Genomic DNA, 18214 nt, shown 5'->3' on the forward strand with positions numbered 1-18214 from the left:
TTTGAATGAAACGCTGGGTTTTTCGCCAAGTGAATGACACTCTGACTATCACAATATAACACATACTTGTTCTACTTTATTCCTATCTCTCCTAGGAATCGTTGCATCCACAACATCTCTTTACAAGCTTCTGTTGCAGCTATGTACTCTGCTTCTGTTGTAGAGAGGGATACTATTCTTTGTAGCCTTGACACCCAAGATACTGCTGCACCTGCAAATATATACAAATAACCTGTAGTGGACTTTCTGGTATCCATATCTCCAGCCATATCTGCATCTGTAAATCCTTCAAGCACAGTCTCATCATGACCAAAACATAAACAATAATGACTAGTACCCTTGAGATACCTTAAAATCCATTTTACTGCTTGCCAATGTTGTTTGCCTGGATTGGTAAGGAACCTGCTCACTACTCCCACTAAATATGCAATGTCTGGTTGTGTACATACCATGGCATACATTAAGCTACCAACTGCTGAAGCATAATGAATTTTTCTTATCTCTTCTTTCTCTTTGTCATCACTAGGACATAATTCAGTACTCAGCTTGAAGTGGGCTGCAAGTGGTGTACCAACTAGCTTGGCATCCTTCATATTAAACCTGTCAAGCATCTTCTTGATATATTTTTCTTGTGACAGCCACAACCTTTTGCTTTTCCTGTCACGCATAATCCGCATGCCCAATATCTGTTGTGCTGGTCCCAAATCCTTCATTGCAAATTTGCTACCCAAATATTTCTTCAACCTATTGATCTTATTCTTTTCATGCCCAACAATCAACATGTCACCCACATATAACAATAATATGATATACTTTCCTTCATCATACCTCTTGATATAGACACAATGGTCAGCTTCCAACCTCTGAAAGCCATGTTCCAACATAAATGAATCAAATTTCTTGTACCATTGTCGAGGTGCCTATTTCAAACCATAGAGACTCTTCTTCAACCTACAAACAAGACCTTCTTTGCCTTTTTCTATGAAGCCTTCTGGCTGCTCCATATAAATTTCTTCCTCCAATTCACCATGAAGGAAAGCAGTTTTTACATCTAACTGTTCACATTCTAGGTCTAAAGTAGCAACAAGACCAAGAATGACTCTAATGGATGACATTTTAACAACAGGTGAGAAAATTGCAGTGAAGTCAATATCTTCTTTTTGGGCAAAACCTTTCACCACCAGTCTTTCTTTTTACCTCTCCTTCTTTTCGTCAGCTTCATGCTTAATCTTGTACACCCATTTCTTTTGTAGATCCTTTCTACCTTTTGAGAGGTTTACCAACTCCCAAGTTTTATTTTACTACAAAGAGTTCATTTCTTCTTCCATTTCTTTCTTCCATTCTTTACTGTGCTCGACTTTACAAGCTTCTTGAAAACAATTAGGTTCACCTTCATCAGTCAACAAAATATAGTTTGAAGCAGGATACCTTTGTGAAGGCTTATGAGGCCTAGAAGATCTGTGAACCAACTGTGGTGGTGCATTATCAGCTTGAATCTCCTGTAAAGGTTCCTGCAAGATTCCTTCTTCTTGTTGTTCATTATTTTCCACTTGTTGTTCTTCGTGCTCCTGAATTTGTTGTTCATTTTCTTGTATTGGTGGTATGTTTTCCTGTTGCTCTTCAAACCTGTCAATAACCTTCTTGACCTCCAACTCACCTACAGTCCTCTTGAACATTTCTGACTCATTAAATATAACATCCCTGCTTCTAATAATTTTATGTTTGATTGGATCCCATAGACGATAACCAAGATCTTCATCCGCATATCCCAAAAAAATGCATTTCATAGATTTATCATCTAGCTTAGTTCTATTTTCTTTCGGAATATGTACGAATGCTTCACATCCAAAGATTTTCAAGTGAGAATAATTCAAATTATTACCAGTCCAAACTTCTTCAGGGATACCGCAATCCAAGGCTGTAGTTGGAGATCTATTTATGAGGTAGCAAGCGGTCCTGGCTGCTTCAGCCCAAAAATTCTTCTCCAAACTGAAATTAGACAACGTACTTCGCACCTTTTCCATAATGGTGCGATTCATCCTTTCTGCGACACCATTTTGTTGAGGAGTACCAGGCATAGTCTTGTCATGCTTTATGCCAAACCTATTACAATATTCCTTAAATGCATTTGATCAATATTCTCCACCATTATCTATTCTTAAACACTTCAGCAATTTGTTAGTCTCTCTTTCAACAGCAACATGGACTTTTTGAAATATTCCAAACACTTCACTTTTATTTTTCATAGGATATGCCCAAACCTTCTTGGATGCATCATCTATAAATGTTACAAAATATGATGCTCCTCCTAATGATTTGATGTTAGGACGCCCAAACACATCTGAGTGTACCAATTCTAACACATTTTTCTTTCTGTCATGGCCACCTCTAAGGAATGAAACTCTTCTTTGTCTACCATATATACAATTCTCACAAAGATTAAGATTGTAGGATTTCAAACCTGGCAATAAATTTTTATCAACAAGGATTCTTAAGCCCTTCTTGTTCATGTGACCTAAATGCTTATGCCATAGATCTGCTGAATTTCCTTCTTTTGTGACAGCAGCCAAATCTGATTTTCCTATCAGTGTCTTAAATGTGTATAATGTTCCTGTCTCGGGTCCTTTCGCCACGACCAATGCACCTTTGTTAATTTTCCAGCCTCCCTTTCCAAAGCTTGTCAAATAGCCTTCATCATCCAGTCGTCCCATAGAGATTAAACTCATGCGCATTTCTGGTACATGCCTGACCTGTTTCAACAATATACCTTGTCCATATTTCATCTTGATTTGGACATCTCCCACTCCAACAATACTCTAACAATGCTCACAAAGATCAAGATTGTAGGATTTCAAACCTGGCAATAAATTTTTATCAACAAGGATTTTTAAGCCCTTCTCGTTCAAGTGACCCAAATGCTTATGCCACAGATCTACTGAATTTCCTTCTTTTGTGACAACAGCCAAATCTAATTTTCCTATCAGTGTCTTCAATGTGTATAATGTTCCTATCTTGGGTCCTTTGGCCACGACCAATGCACCTTTGCTAATTTTCCAGCCTCATTTTCCAAAGCTTGTCGAATAGCCTTCATCATCCAGTCATCCCATAGAGATTAAACTCATGCGCATTTCTGGTACATGCCTGACCTATTTCAACAATATACCTTGTCCATCTTTCATATTTATTTGGACATCTCCCACTCCAACAATATTGCAAAAATGATTATTCCCCAAATGCACTCTACCATAATCACTGGGATTATATGAAACAAAACTATCATTGCATGGGGTTACATGGTGAGATGCCCCAGAGTCAAGGATCCAATCAAAGCTACTGCTAGATGCATATACACATGCATCCTCTACTGAAACAATAAACAACACATCACCATCTGTGGCTACAGCAGTAGTCTCACCTTCATTTGTGCTGGATGACTTGTGATTTGTACTAGACGGTCTCTGATCCTTTTGTCCTTTCTTCCAGAATCGACATTCTTTCTTCATGTGCTCGGGTTTGCCACAATGAAAGCAGATGATCCTACCTCTCCTTGATTTTGATCGGCCTCTCAATCTTGATCGCACTTGCCGGCCTCGATCTATTCTCCTACCATGATCAGCTAGAGCTAGAGCCTCTCTTCCTTGGTTTTCCGCATTTGACTTGCGTCGTAGCTCCTCATTCATTAAAATGATCTTGACATCATCAAACTTCAGGGTCCTTGTAGTCGCTGAAGTGCTCATAGCTACAATTAAATTTTCCTAGCTGTCACACATCAACAATATGGCTCTATAAATTTTTGACCGGAGAATCCACAGTAATAGAATTTTTACACCAACGTTTCGAATCCCAAATGGGATCCATCATTAGGGTAAGAGAAAGATGATAAAAGAAGAGCCAGAGGGAAAAAATAAATACTCATGAGGGAATGAATATTAAAGGAACAGCACAGGTCGGCAAGAAAGACTAATAATGAAACCTAAATTTAATTTTAATTTTTATAAATTAATATCAATTGTTTAATTTTTATAAATTAATATCATATATTTAATATCTATAAAACAAAAACTTTAAACTAAAAACAATATTAATATTAATATTTAAAAAACTAATATATATATTAATATTAATATCATAAATCTATATATAACCTAAAATCTATATTAATATTAAAAATCTACAAAAAAAACTAATATATATATTAATATTAATATCATAAATCTTAATATCTATATAACATTAAGACTTATATAACCTAATGACTATCTAACTTAATATTTAAGAAACTTGATCACTATATAACTTAATATTTATAAAACCTAAAATCTATATAACTTATTATATATAATAGTATTAATATTAATAAAACCTAATATCTATATTAATATCTAAAAAACTAATATATATATTAATATTAATATCATAAACCTTTATATAACCTAAAATCTATATTAATATTAAAATCTAAAAACTAATATATATATTAATATTAATATCATAAATCCTAAAATCTATATAACATTAATACTTATATAACCTAATGTCTATAAAACTTAATATTTTTATAAAACTTGATCACTATATAACTTAATATATATAATAGTATTAATATCAATAAAACCTAATATATCAATATCTAAATAAATTAATATTAAAATAACTAAATAAATTAATATTAAAATAACCTAAATTCTATATTAAAATCCAAACTATATTAAAACCTACATTAATGTCTAAATTATATTAAAATCCATGCTTGTAATTATATTAAAAAGTAGAGCTTTAATAGAATATAAATAACCTAATAACAAAATTAATATTAAAATCAAAACTATGCTAATATCTATAATAATATTTATATTCATATGTAAACTTATATTAATATCTATATTAATAACTATCTTACCTCTTCGACAACTTACCTGGGGCCGGGCAGACGTTTCTTGATTTCACTGATCAGGGGAAGCCAGCTTCCGCTAATCTCCAAACCGCTGTCTCTGTTCAGATTACAAGGATGCTTCAAGATTTCGAGGGCTTCTCTGATTTTCCGTCTCTGATGCTGCTCTTCTCTCGCGATAATTGATGCGTTTTCTAAGCAGATGTGGTGTTTAGTCTTCGAGGAGTGCTCTGCCAAGGTTGAGGTACGAGATCTTCCATTCCTGATGTCAGCGCCATGTTCTTTCAGTCTTGTCTGGAGGGAGCAACCAGTTTCACTGCTGCTCTTCTCTCGCGATAATTGATGCGTTTTCTAAGCAGATGTGGTGTTTAGTTTTCGAGGAGTGCTCTGCCAAGGTTGAGGTACGAGATCTTCCATTCCTGATGTCAGCGCCATGTTCTTTCAGTCTTGTCTGGAGGGAGCAACCAGTTTCACCTATGTAGCTTTTTCAGAGGTAAGCTAATTAGTAATAATATTAAATGCATTCAAGTGCTCAGCAACTGAAGCACCCTCGTTCATTTTGAGATTATAAAGCCTCTTCATCAAGAACACTTTGTTTGATGCCGTGTTCTTCTCATATAGATCATGGAGCTTCTTCCATAATCCTTCAGCCGTCTTTTCTCTAGACACATTGAAATAAGCATTCTTTGCTAAATATTAGCGGATTGTTGCAATCACCTTTTTATCTAGCTTATTCCACTCTTCATATGTCATCGATGAGGGTTTATTTGTTGTGCCCTCAATCGGCAAGTACTGATCCTTTAAAATCAGTATATCCTCCATCTGTGATTTCCATAGGGAAAAATTAGCCCCGCTCAACTTCTCCATGTCTGTAAGTGTTGTCTCCATTTTCAATCAAATTCATGCCCCAAAACACAAAAACTCCACTTAAAACATTCTTTGCTAAATATTGACGGATTGTTGCAATCACATTTCTATCTAGCTTATTCGACTCTTCATTTGTCATCAATGAGAGTTTATTCGTTGTGCCCTCAATCAGCAAGTACCGATCCTTTAAAATCAGTATATCCTACATCTGTGATTTCCATACGGCAATGTTAGCCCCACTCAACTTCCCCATATTTGTAAGTGTTGTCTCCATTTTCAATCAAATTCACGCCCCAAAACACAAAAACTCCCCTTAAAAATAAAACTTTAATTATTATTCTTTAAAATTTAGTAATAATGACCTTCCTCCATTTAAAATACCCTTTTCAAAATTCCTGCTCCTTTTTAAAATATACTTTTCAAAATTCCAACATATAATTATATATGTTTCATAATAAATACAAAAACATATATAATGTTTTAACATTTTCACACTTCACACATACATATGTTGGTTTGAGAAAAAAAAAACTTGACGTATACGTGCAAGTCTGATGTAAAAAAAACTTACGAACACCATGTTTCAACTCCAATCTCCATAGATCTCCACTTTTCAAACTCCAGCAACACGTTTCAACATAGGTCCATGACCTTGTTTTTCTTGCAGCAATTGTCTTTTAGTTCCAGCGTTCCTCAACTATTCCCTGGACAGATCCTTCAACAGCTTCAGGGGTAACAACCAACGTTTTAACAGATGCTGCCAGAGCAAGGCGATGGCACTAAGCGGCTTGCACGATGGATATTCGTACCTAGCTCTGATTCTAGTTGTTAGACCAGAGCATACATAAAACACAGGGGATTTATACTAAGAGACTTAGACGACAATAGTAAATAATAATTCACAGAGACAAAAAAATGGAGAAACAACAAGATTACTTAGTCAAAAACATCGGAATAGATAAAACAATCACTGGAGAATAGAAATCATTTTGCATTACATAAAAGGCTTGGGCCTTGGCTTGTTTTCATTGGCCAAAGAAATTACAAATTTATAGAGGCAGAAGAAGGATCTAAAATCCCGTGTGTGATTCAGATGGAGATATGGAATGATCTAGAAACCATTGGCGGTATAGGAAGATCTAAAATCCTAGAGATCTAGAAAAATCTAATCTAGAAGGATCTAGAATACTATGTGAATTTGGCTTCACACTTAACAATTTAATGTTAAACAAAACTTCATATCAATATATTAAAAAACAAAAACATAGAAAATTTAAATTATATCTTCAAAGTCGAAATTAGAAAGATTTAAAAGACAACCCTTTGGCTCCATCCATCAAAGTAGAATCAAAGTTTAGACAACGCAGAAAACAATGACTTGGATCATTTATTGGGACTGAAGTTAAAGATCAATACATGTTACTGCACAGTAGTAAATCATTTTAATATGCAGTTCACCAATAAATCACAACAGCTTCGGCACCCAATTTATGATAAATTTCATAACCATTGTAATTTGCATCAATAGATCTCCAGCAATATGGACGCCGTGGAGCACCATGTCCGTATTTTCGCTCACTGCCTCCAAGAGTGATATTCATTTTATCAGTAAATCCCAATCAATGTTGTACTGCTACATATTCGTCATCAAATTCTAAGATTTGATAAACAAAACTTGTATTTTATTGAATATTGATGCATTGATACATAGTAGTTATTTGGTGAAAGAACTTGTATTTTATTGAATGTTAATGCATTGATAAATAGTAGTCGTCTTACTGTAAAATATTTTTTAAATTTTTAGTAAAAGAGATGTATATTTTATTATATGTTATGTAGGTAAATATGAATTTAATTATTTTAATTTTATTTTAAATGTGATCAATGATACCCATATTTCATTAAATTTTCTAGTGTATAAACACTGGCTACTATCAAACTCCATCGTGTGTTAAAAGAATTGGTGAGCGAGAATCGAAATATGGGATATATTGACTCTGAGATTGGTGTTTAACTTCATGTATATCATTACTGTGATATTAGTGCTTAATTGCATTTATATCATGACTAGCCGAACTAGTCCGTAGTGAATTACGGTATATTTTTTATCCAAATTGATTCATAGTAGTATTTTTTTCAGGACGAAAAAGTATGATTGTATTTATATAAGATATATAAAAAAACATATATGTACATTTGCTTGACAATTGAAAATGTCTCATATAGATTTGGAGTAGCATAGACATAGAGCAAATACCAAAAATGGCAAAACATTACCATGAAAACTAACAAAACCTAGGCTGTCAACCAGTAGTGATTCATAGTAGTACCATTTTATTTTGTAGTGTATACCATCATAGTAGTACCATTTTATTGTATAGTGTATACCATTTTATTTTATAATGTAAAAATGTTTGAAAGAAAGTTTATTGTTTCTGCTTATATGAGTGTGTTAAAATATAAGGTAATATAATTTATTTAATAATAAGGTTTGAATTATTTATCCCTTATTATTAATAAAAAAAATAACATTAATCTAAAATAAATCAATCGGCTCATTAATTTAAAAAAAATTCTTAGTTATAATAATTCATAATATCAATGAATGAATTTTACTATAAAAAAAATTATTATCCAAAAAAGTACAAACCGATATAATGATTCATTTAGAAAATCATTTGATAATTTAATTTCATATTTTTATAATATCAATGTATTAATTTACTCGATAGACTATTTTAGAGTAACTGGCTATATTACAATGAGTGCCTAGATGGTCACAATCTTCTTATAAATATTTTTACATGCCAGCTAATATACATATATAATTGCGACGACATAAACGAAACTTACCCTTTACCAATACATAATTGCCAAGAGATAAACGAAACTCACCGTTTACCAAGTGTTGCAGAGGGAAACCCTATTCGGACCAGGCTTTGACGAGCAGTTCTCTCTCGGCAGTAGGAAGGATGTGGTTTTGACCTCGGCGCAATAAATAAATATATAATCTAACTATTATCACTATAACATCATCTACCTATATATAATGACAACACAAGTTAATTTTATAATTATTTATCCTAATCTAAAATTATTTGACAGACTATATATATATAAAATAAGATAGTGTAATATGTATTGTGCACAACTATATCATATATTCAACAATGTATCAATAATAGATATATTAAATTTAATATGAAAAGTGTATTTGGTCTAGCTAATAAAAACATTTAGACTCTTTTTTAATTTGTACTATGTTGTTTCATTACATATTGTGTAGTACAAGAAATATTGTTTTCATGGGTTTGTACCTAGTACATGTAAGGTGTCAAAATTAAACATTAAGAACTTAAATTCTATGGGAGTATTTGGTTAGCATGAAATTTTATTGGTTTTGTAAATAGGTTTATATCAAATTTTTACATATATATTTACATATTTATGCACTATAAATCAAATGTATTATTTAGAAACAGAAAAAGTGTGATCAAATGTATTATTTAGAAACGGAAAAAGTGTAAAGGTAGATTTGATCACTTCTTTTGATTATGTCTACATGGAACGTAATACTTTGATTGATAAATTACCAAAAACTGGACTCTAAATTTTAGGACTTTAGTCTAGATTATTCTGTTTCAATTTAGAAATGGATTTTTTGTCAACATTCTTTGTAAGTCAACATTTTTTTTTCTTGGATTAGTTTATATATATATATATATATATATATATATATATATATATATATTTGTATTATATGTAATACTTTAGTCAACATTTTTGTCTTGGAGTAGTTTATATGTATTATATGTAATATGTTGAGACATCCCATATACGCGCCCCGACGTAGGTGATCACTGTGTGAGGGGTTTCGGTATACGTGGCCAGGCTCATGATAGATCACATAGCCCACCCAAAGTTCACGTTCCACTGATAGATCCTACCTCTGACACTTGTCGAAGTGTCAAAGATAATGTTTTTGTCTCTGTTGATTATCATGCTACCTCTAGTGGACCTTCTTCGCCTATTTTGGTTACACCTCCTGCATTTTTAAATCCTCTTTAAACTTTATGTGTTTATGTCTTGAAATTATCTTAAACAAATGTGTTTGAATTCAATGTATATGTTATTATGATTTTAGTTTTTTAAATATTATATGTTAAATTATGTTTACGATTTGCATGCCAAAGCTAAGGGTCAGGGTGGAGCATCGATCCCTTTGTGGGATGATGCTACAATTGATATCACATTGGAGGATGTTACAACCCATCATATGTGGATAACACAAGAGATACTTAACATCCTTATCAATTCACCGACTCATCATAGTTTGTCTTTGATGTTGGATAGCATCAATAGGTTGATTAAGACATACCGAAGGTTGATCCCAGAGAGCCACCTCCTATAGTCCATATAGAGGAATGGGAGGCCTTAGGTTAGAACCCCAGATACTTAGGAGGTGATGAAAGAGGCCACCAATAACATTGATGTTTGTGGGGAGTCATTTGACATCCCTCCATAATGCCCTGCTAGACATAGAGGTCTGATTCCACTTAAATATTTTAGGAATGTTGATGCAGCCCCTTTTGTGTATGATAGATTCATTGAAGCTTGGGGTCAATTCCCTCACCATGACCAGGTTGTCATTTATTTTTCCAATTATTTATATGAAAATTTCGTGTTACATATGAGGCCATATTACAATGATACTGAATCTCATTATTATGTACTCGGATTAGGACATACTTATTAGCATGAGGGGGTTTGTAGGGAACCTGGGCATGTACAACCACCTCTTGAGATTATTTCTATTACTATCTCAGAGCTTGGTATTATCGACAAAGATAGAGGAGATGTCACAACTTGATGGTGAGACCAATGAGACTATTATAGACAACATGCAGACATCATTAGCTAATGCGTGTGTTGCATTGGATGAAGATTAGGGGACCACCACCATTTCCTCGTGACCCTCAAGTGCCCTTATATGATTATGGATTTCTCGCTAGTTTATCCGTTGACCAAATTTTGACATATACTTGTATGTATCATGATGTCATTCGTGAGACTTAGAGGGTGCACATCTTGCATGACACAAACTGGGTATATATACATATGAAACTTTTGACTCTTATTGTCAAATTATGCATAATTATTTATATCAATTTCTAGTTTGTATTAGATTGCATTTATATTAATAAGTTCATGATAACATGTAGACATAATCCAACTATATGGATGAGCTTATGAGGTCATCCGAACAGTAGTTGATCAGCTAGGCCATCCTCGATGAGAGCATGTTTCCATGGATTCTCATCCACCTCCACCTCCACCTCATATGTTCACTAATTTGGAGGAGAGTCACTATGTACAACCACATGGACCAACAACTGAGGTAAACTTTTTTATTCCTAAGATTTCAACATTTTATTTGTTTAGGTTACACATATATGATAATTATTTTGTAAACTAATTATAATTTGTCCTTTTCATTTTGTACACACGCCCATATGTAGAGTGCCATTGACGAGGCTATTCTATGGAGACATGAGTGGAATGTTGGGTTTAGAGGCACTGATTGATCTATAAATGATGGGCCTCTAAATTATACATAAATTAAGGCTCGTGCCTCTAAATTAAACATAAATTGAGGCCTATGACCATCTTTCAACACATTAAACCTCTCTTTCTACATTAGATAATGTATTTTCAACTTTAATATATTCATTAGGAAGGTTTATGAATAATTGGATAGTTGTGCCTAATATTATTTATTTTTGTGGAATATTATGAGAATATTGGGCACATTATGAAGATTTGGAGGAGGAGATAATTTAGGGAATTTCTCCCTACTATAGGAGGATCAATAATAAATAATAAATCAACAATATATTATGGAATCATGGCATAGATTGTGGAAATCCAATGATTGAGAAAATCTAGGAATCTGTTCCCTCCCATTGAATGTAGATTCCTAGTATTGGGGACTAGATCCACTAATCAAGGGATTTTGGTGGGGAAAGTTTCATCTATTTATGAGGAATGATTCCTAATCATTTTGTATAAGTACCGAGTCGAATTTGCCTCTAGGAATAGATTTTCATTAGTGTTCTTGTGGATAGAACTTGTATTTCTGCAACTCCATTGTATTTTCTTGCAGGGATCTAATTGTATTGATGAAATAACGAAGATTGGTGTCATGTTCAACTTCTAAATATTTTTCTCCTCCATATGTCTCTAAGTTTCCTTGGGCTTTGCCATCCTAGATGCCTCTTTATTTCCTTCTTTTCACTTCTTATTCACATGCATCTCTTGTTTTTATTTCTTTCTACTTCTGCATTTAGTATTAATGATTTCTTGTTGTAGGATTGAGTTAAATGGTTAGTTTAAGTTTTTTTGCAGGGTAACAAGCATCATTTCATCCTTGTAAAGTATTTGAAGGTCATAGTAATCATTGAGCCACTTGGATTAGCTTTCTTATTCCCAAATCTAGATTTATGGAACTCCTTTGTGGCAAAGAACAATAAATGTGTTCTATTTTTAGAGCATGCTAACGAGCTTCAATCGAGTTGGTTCCACCCGCATTAGATAAAAAAATCATTCTAGTTCATAAAAAAAATTACCCCATTAGATTTTCTCTTCATTAGTTTAGGCATTTTATAGATTTATTAGCTCACTTGTTCTCGAATTTCTAGATTTTTGACTAGTAATTTTGTGCTATTTTTTAGAATGGGTTAACAGAGATATTTTTGAGTGATTCCACTTGGAATGGGGACCTACGACATCCTAGTCAATAACAAAATTTGTCCCATCCAATTTGGATTTTTTTTTCTTGGTCATTCGATGAATTATAATTTCGTATAGTAAATCTGTAACATCCTGTAGTAAATTAGAGGATCCTGTAGGAAATCCTGTAGCATCGTGTAAAAAATCTTGTAGCATCCCGTAGAAATCTTGTAGCATCCTTTAGGAAATCCTATTTTGAGCCCAAATTGAGAAAAATCATCATTGAAGCTAGGATTATGCCTCTACGTGACCTCCATTCCATCAAGACTATTTTAACCCTCTTGCTCCACACTTGTCTCCCCTACCAAATATCAAGGAAAGATTAGCATTTGCATTTATAAAACAAAAGGATTCAAAAAATGAGTCCTTTTATATTTACACATGCACACAACAATTAGTACTCTCTAGATCAGATTTCATGCTCAGTTAGTTTAAATCATCACATGTGATTAATAGGGTTAAGCTAGGTTTCTTTTACATTTAGTTCATGGTCTTTATGCAATTAGAATAGGTTTCTTTCCCTGTACTTTCTTTCTTGAAATAGGTTAACGTTCCATTTCAAACATTTCATTTTTTGCAATTAGTTTAGGATTTAACTTCAATACATGCACTCCATTACATCATGACAGCAAAGGAAGGACACATTGTATGTTGCACATATAGTGTCGATACCTCTTATGTTCATATGAACCCCGGATCGATAATTAAAGGCAGTAGCCTAAGGAGTTGCAACATTCTTGTTGCAATATTGAGGCTCATCAGTAAACTGTCATGGATATTACATTGCACAATTCGTCAAAACAGATATGATAATAATATATTAAAATACTCAAATTTTATACTATTGCAGTTTTATTTAATTTCTAGATATGTATATTTTACTATAATTAGTGCATGCATGTGAATGGAAGTTATGCATAAAAGTAGATAATGAAAAAATAATCTCACACACACATATGACACAAGATATTCTCTCTTGGAAACCCTTTCGAGAGAAAACCCAGCTGGAAGGTGAGGTCACTTCACTCTCTTTTTCTGTCTTGAAACATGGTTGCAGGTACAAAGAAGTAATGCGTATGGCCCATGGGCTGCTACAATGCACATATGCTCTCTTTGTGCTCTACTTCCTATCTCTCATGCATATATTTTCTCATCTGCGCAGCAAAATTATCTCAAAAGGGTGGAATGCCTCTTCGTCCTATGGCTCAGTTATAACACAACTCGATAGCCTACTAGTGGTTAAGTTTGACTGCATCAACTCTTAACTAGAGTTACAATATAGATTCTTATAAAGAATTTTACATCAGAAACATGTAGCTATCCCATTTTCCATAAATAATGGAGGTTGATGCCACATCCTCTCGAGCTATAGGTGTAAAAATAGGAAGGTCAACTTTTGAGTTGCATAACTTTTGCATACGGACTCTGATAGACGTGCTTCTTGCGCCATTGGAAAGGTCTCTATGTGTCGAATAGCATAAAAGGGTGCTTCCCTAAAGAGGAAAATTTTTACCCCCAAAAGATGTCATTTGATGCCTAAAAACACTCTTGAAAGGTTTCAAACCCCGTTTCACCAAACTAGGTCCCAGCAGTAAAAATGGTCTCATGAGCTAATTCCTCTTGTTTTTCCACTCCAAGTGCATTGAGATGGATGAAAAACAACATAATGATCCAATTCGGATCACACCTCCCCATTTTGGGAGGATTTTGGACTGCAAAACATTTTACTGAATGAGGTGAGGAAAATTTTCCTTTACCTTCTCTCTGGTGTACTATTTAGCTTTGCCTGGAAGTTTTCCCTTCAAGCTAATCTTCCAAAGGTCATGGTACCCCTATCTTGTAGTTCTGGAACTATTCTGCAAAATTGTATCTTCTTTCAACTCTTCTTGAGCGTTAGGTGCCAAATCCTCCACAGAAGTTAGCAAATGTTCCTCTACCTAATCTAGCATGGAAGGCTCATAGGTTTCTAAATTCTCTACATTCACAACTGCGTAAATGTGAATATACGGTGGTAAACTGTTTCAATAGGCATTATCACCCACCTTTTCTACTATCTTAAAGGGACCATACCTTAGAGCCTTGAGTTTCTTACCAATCCCATGCAACCTCTCCTTATTCAACTGTAGCCATACGTTTTTGCCCACCTTGAATGATTTCTCTGTTCTTTGTTGATCATGCATGGCCTTATGTTTATCCTATGACTTCTGTAGTGTTTCCAGTACGTGTAGATATATATGCATGATCTTCTCTATAAATTTTCCAGCCCTCAAAGCATCTCTTGTAAGGTCTCCCCACTCCTCCTCGTTGCCCATATGAAATATCCAAAAGTGAAGGTGGAAAATATCCAAAAAAAGTCTCAAATGGGTACTTTCCTATAGAAGTATGGATTGGTATATTATAAGAATGTTGTATATATACTATATTTTTATCCCAGGTCTTCATATGCTTTGGGTTGTACCGCCTCAGAAGATGAACCAAATTCCTATTGACTACTTTTGTCTACCCATCTGTTTGTGGATGGAATGTTATAGATCTCTTCAACTTTGTGTTCATCTTCTCCAACATTGTAGTCCATAATGCACTGAGAAATATTGTGTCCATGTCTAAAATGATGCTCCTTGATATCCCAAAGTGCATCCAGACCTGTCCAAAGAACAAGTTTGCTTCTTCTTGTCCACTAATGTTCTTTTTACAGGGCATCAGAACGCACATCTTGCTAAACCTGTCAAATACCATGAATAGGTAGTCATGTCCCTTCATGTTGGTCAGTAAAACTCCCACAAAGTCCATGGAAATTCTTTCCCAAGGACAAGTAGGTACAACTAAGGTATTATATAGACCCTATTTCCTATTGTTAGGATTATTGGTACAACATAGCATGCATCTTCTTATGAACCTAGCTACCTACTCTTGCATCTTGGGGCAATACACATACCTCTGCAACTTAGCCACGATCTTCCATACACCAAAGTGCCCTGAAACCTTGGAGCTGTGAGCCTTTCTAATTAGTTGCAATCACTCAGCTTTAAGAGCACATAGTGTATCTAGCCTATAGAGTAACCCATCTTGGAGATTGTAGTCAACAATGTTGTCGACATTGTGCACATGAATCTGACTCTAGAACTGTTGATACACCTCCTTGAATTCCTCATCTTCTAAATATGCCTCTCTATATGAATCATGGGTGAATGGATCCATGTGAATAAGAGTCCCAAATCCTATAATCTTTGATGTGGGTGGCTTTGAAATCATATTGACCAACTTGTTTGTTCTTCCCTTCTTATACTTGATCACTAAATGAAACTATTGTAAGAAACCCATCCACTTGTAATACTTGGTCTATTGCAGCTTACTCTCAACCTACAAGTATTGTGATGACTGGTGATTTGTGTGGATTAATGTCTCCTTTCCCATCAGATAGTGCTTCCACTTCTTCATAGCTGGCACCATGGCATAGATCTCCTTATCATAGGTAGGGTAGTTAAGAATTTCCCCATGAAATGCTTCAAAATGGTAGCAAACGGGCCTTCCTCCTTGCAATAAGACAACTCCCATAACATACCCACTCGCGTCTATCTCCACTTCAAAAGGCCATTGTAAGTTTGGTAATGCCATAACTGGTGCATGCTTGATCTTATTCTTTAGTTCCTCAGAAACCTTTTTCTGACCATTTCCCCACTGGAAACTCTTTCCACTTGTTGCTATGGCATGGAGCGGTGCTGCTACTGCTGAAAATGAGGCTATGAATTTCCTCAGGTACTGTGTTTCTCCGATGAAACTTCTAACCTCTGAAACATTAGTAGACACCGACCATTTCATGATGGCCTTCATATTGGAAGGATCTATCTTCAACTCTCCTCCACCCATCACATACCCCAGATACACCAAGGACTACTTCGCAAACTCGTACTTCTTGAGATTTTCTGGCAGTTGTTGCTTCTTCAATGATTTTAGCACCTGCGTCAAATGTGAACTATGCTCCTTCGAGGTAGCACTATATACCAATATAGCATCCAACTAAAAAATAACAAATGAATCTATAAAAGGGTACAATACATCATTCATTAATCTCATAAATGTAGTTGGTGCATTACATAGGCCAAATCGCATAACTAACCACTCATACAAACCTTGTCTGTTTTTGAAGGAAGTCTTCCATGTATCTTCTTCTTTGACTCGAACATAGTGATATCTAGACTTCAAGTCCAACTTGGTGAAATACTTTCTCGCTGCAATTGATCTAGCAGATCGTCTATCCTGGGCAAGGGGTATTTTTTCTTAAGCATGATTATATTCAATGCATTGTAATCTATACACATCCACCAAGTCCCATCCTTCTTCGGAACAATGATGATGGATGACCTGCATGGTGATGTACTAAGTCGAATCACACCTTGTTCCAACAGCTACTGCAACTGTTTCTTCACCTCACTTGCTTCTATAATAGACTGCCTGTATAACCTAATATTTGGCAATGCAAAGTCTAGAAATAGATAGATCTAGTGCTTCAATTCTCTCTTAGATGGTAACCCTTTAGGCTCTCAGAACACATCCTTGTATGCTTGTAACAACTCCAATTTTTGTTTCCTTTTCACAATACACCCCTCCAAGGATTCCTTCACTCTTGTTGACCCCCCTTTAGAATAACTTTCTCTTAAAAACAATAAAATATACTTCTTGCTGGAACTGATCAGTTTCTTCACTTGGTTGGCCCTTACCAGTGAAATTTTTGACTTTCCTTTGTGCGTGTTGATGATAAACGATTTTCCATCCTTTATGAGCTGGTACTAGCTAACTCTCTTCATGAATATTTCATCACACATGTACATATATTGAATCCAAAACACGACTCCATGAAAATCAAGGGGAACCACATCCAGATCTACTCCATCAATAAAATCAGCACTAATAACAAATCTTATTTTGCACTGTTTTCTTACCTTCGTCTCTACATCCTTATTCACCCATCCTAGTGTATGGGTTTGGATGGTCATGAAATTCCCACCCCAACTTCTCAACCATCTCTATTACAATAAGATTTTCCTCCGATCTTGAGTCAAATAGAGCATCAATCTTTGTTTTCTTGACTTTATTTTTATGGAAGAGTTTGGTCATTTCTTTCTCTTCCTGTTATTTAAGGTTACTCAAATTCACCTCCTTCTACATAGGCGTACAGAAGATATTCTCATCCATGTCCGAACTTATTTCAACTTGGTTGCTCGAATCAGTGGCTATGATATTCTTGTTCTTATTATCTTTCTTCTTGTTTTTCTCGTTTAGCTCTAGATGCAACTTCCAGCACTTCTCCTCTGTATGGCCATCAATGTTGCAGTGGTTGCAGTGGTTTCTAGGATATTTTCACTGGTGTGTGGTGGCTGTTGTATTTTTACATTTCCCCCTTTTTTCTTCTTCTTCCCCTCCTTAGAAGCTTCATGTTTCTCCTTCTTCTTTGATCCACTTGATTGCACTCTTTTCAAGCCTATGTTCTCTAGGTACTTTTCTTGTACACAAGACTCGTCCACCGATTTGGGCTTGAACAACATCACTTACTCATGCAGATGGAAGTGCAGACTCCCCAAATTGATCTAGGAGGATCTCGTTAGATCAGTTACATAGGTTCAGTTTTGTCGTCAATATTTGGTGTCCATTGTCGTCAGTTCCGCCAAG

Source organism: Pinus tabuliformis, chromosome 4_1, assembly GCF_031772625.1.
Source record: "Pinus tabuliformis cultivar Carrire ecotype Pingquan chromosome 4_1, CPIR1, whole genome shotgun sequence".
Taxonomy (NCBI): Eukaryota; Viridiplantae; Streptophyta; class Pinopsida; order Pinales; family Pinaceae; genus Pinus; species Pinus tabuliformis.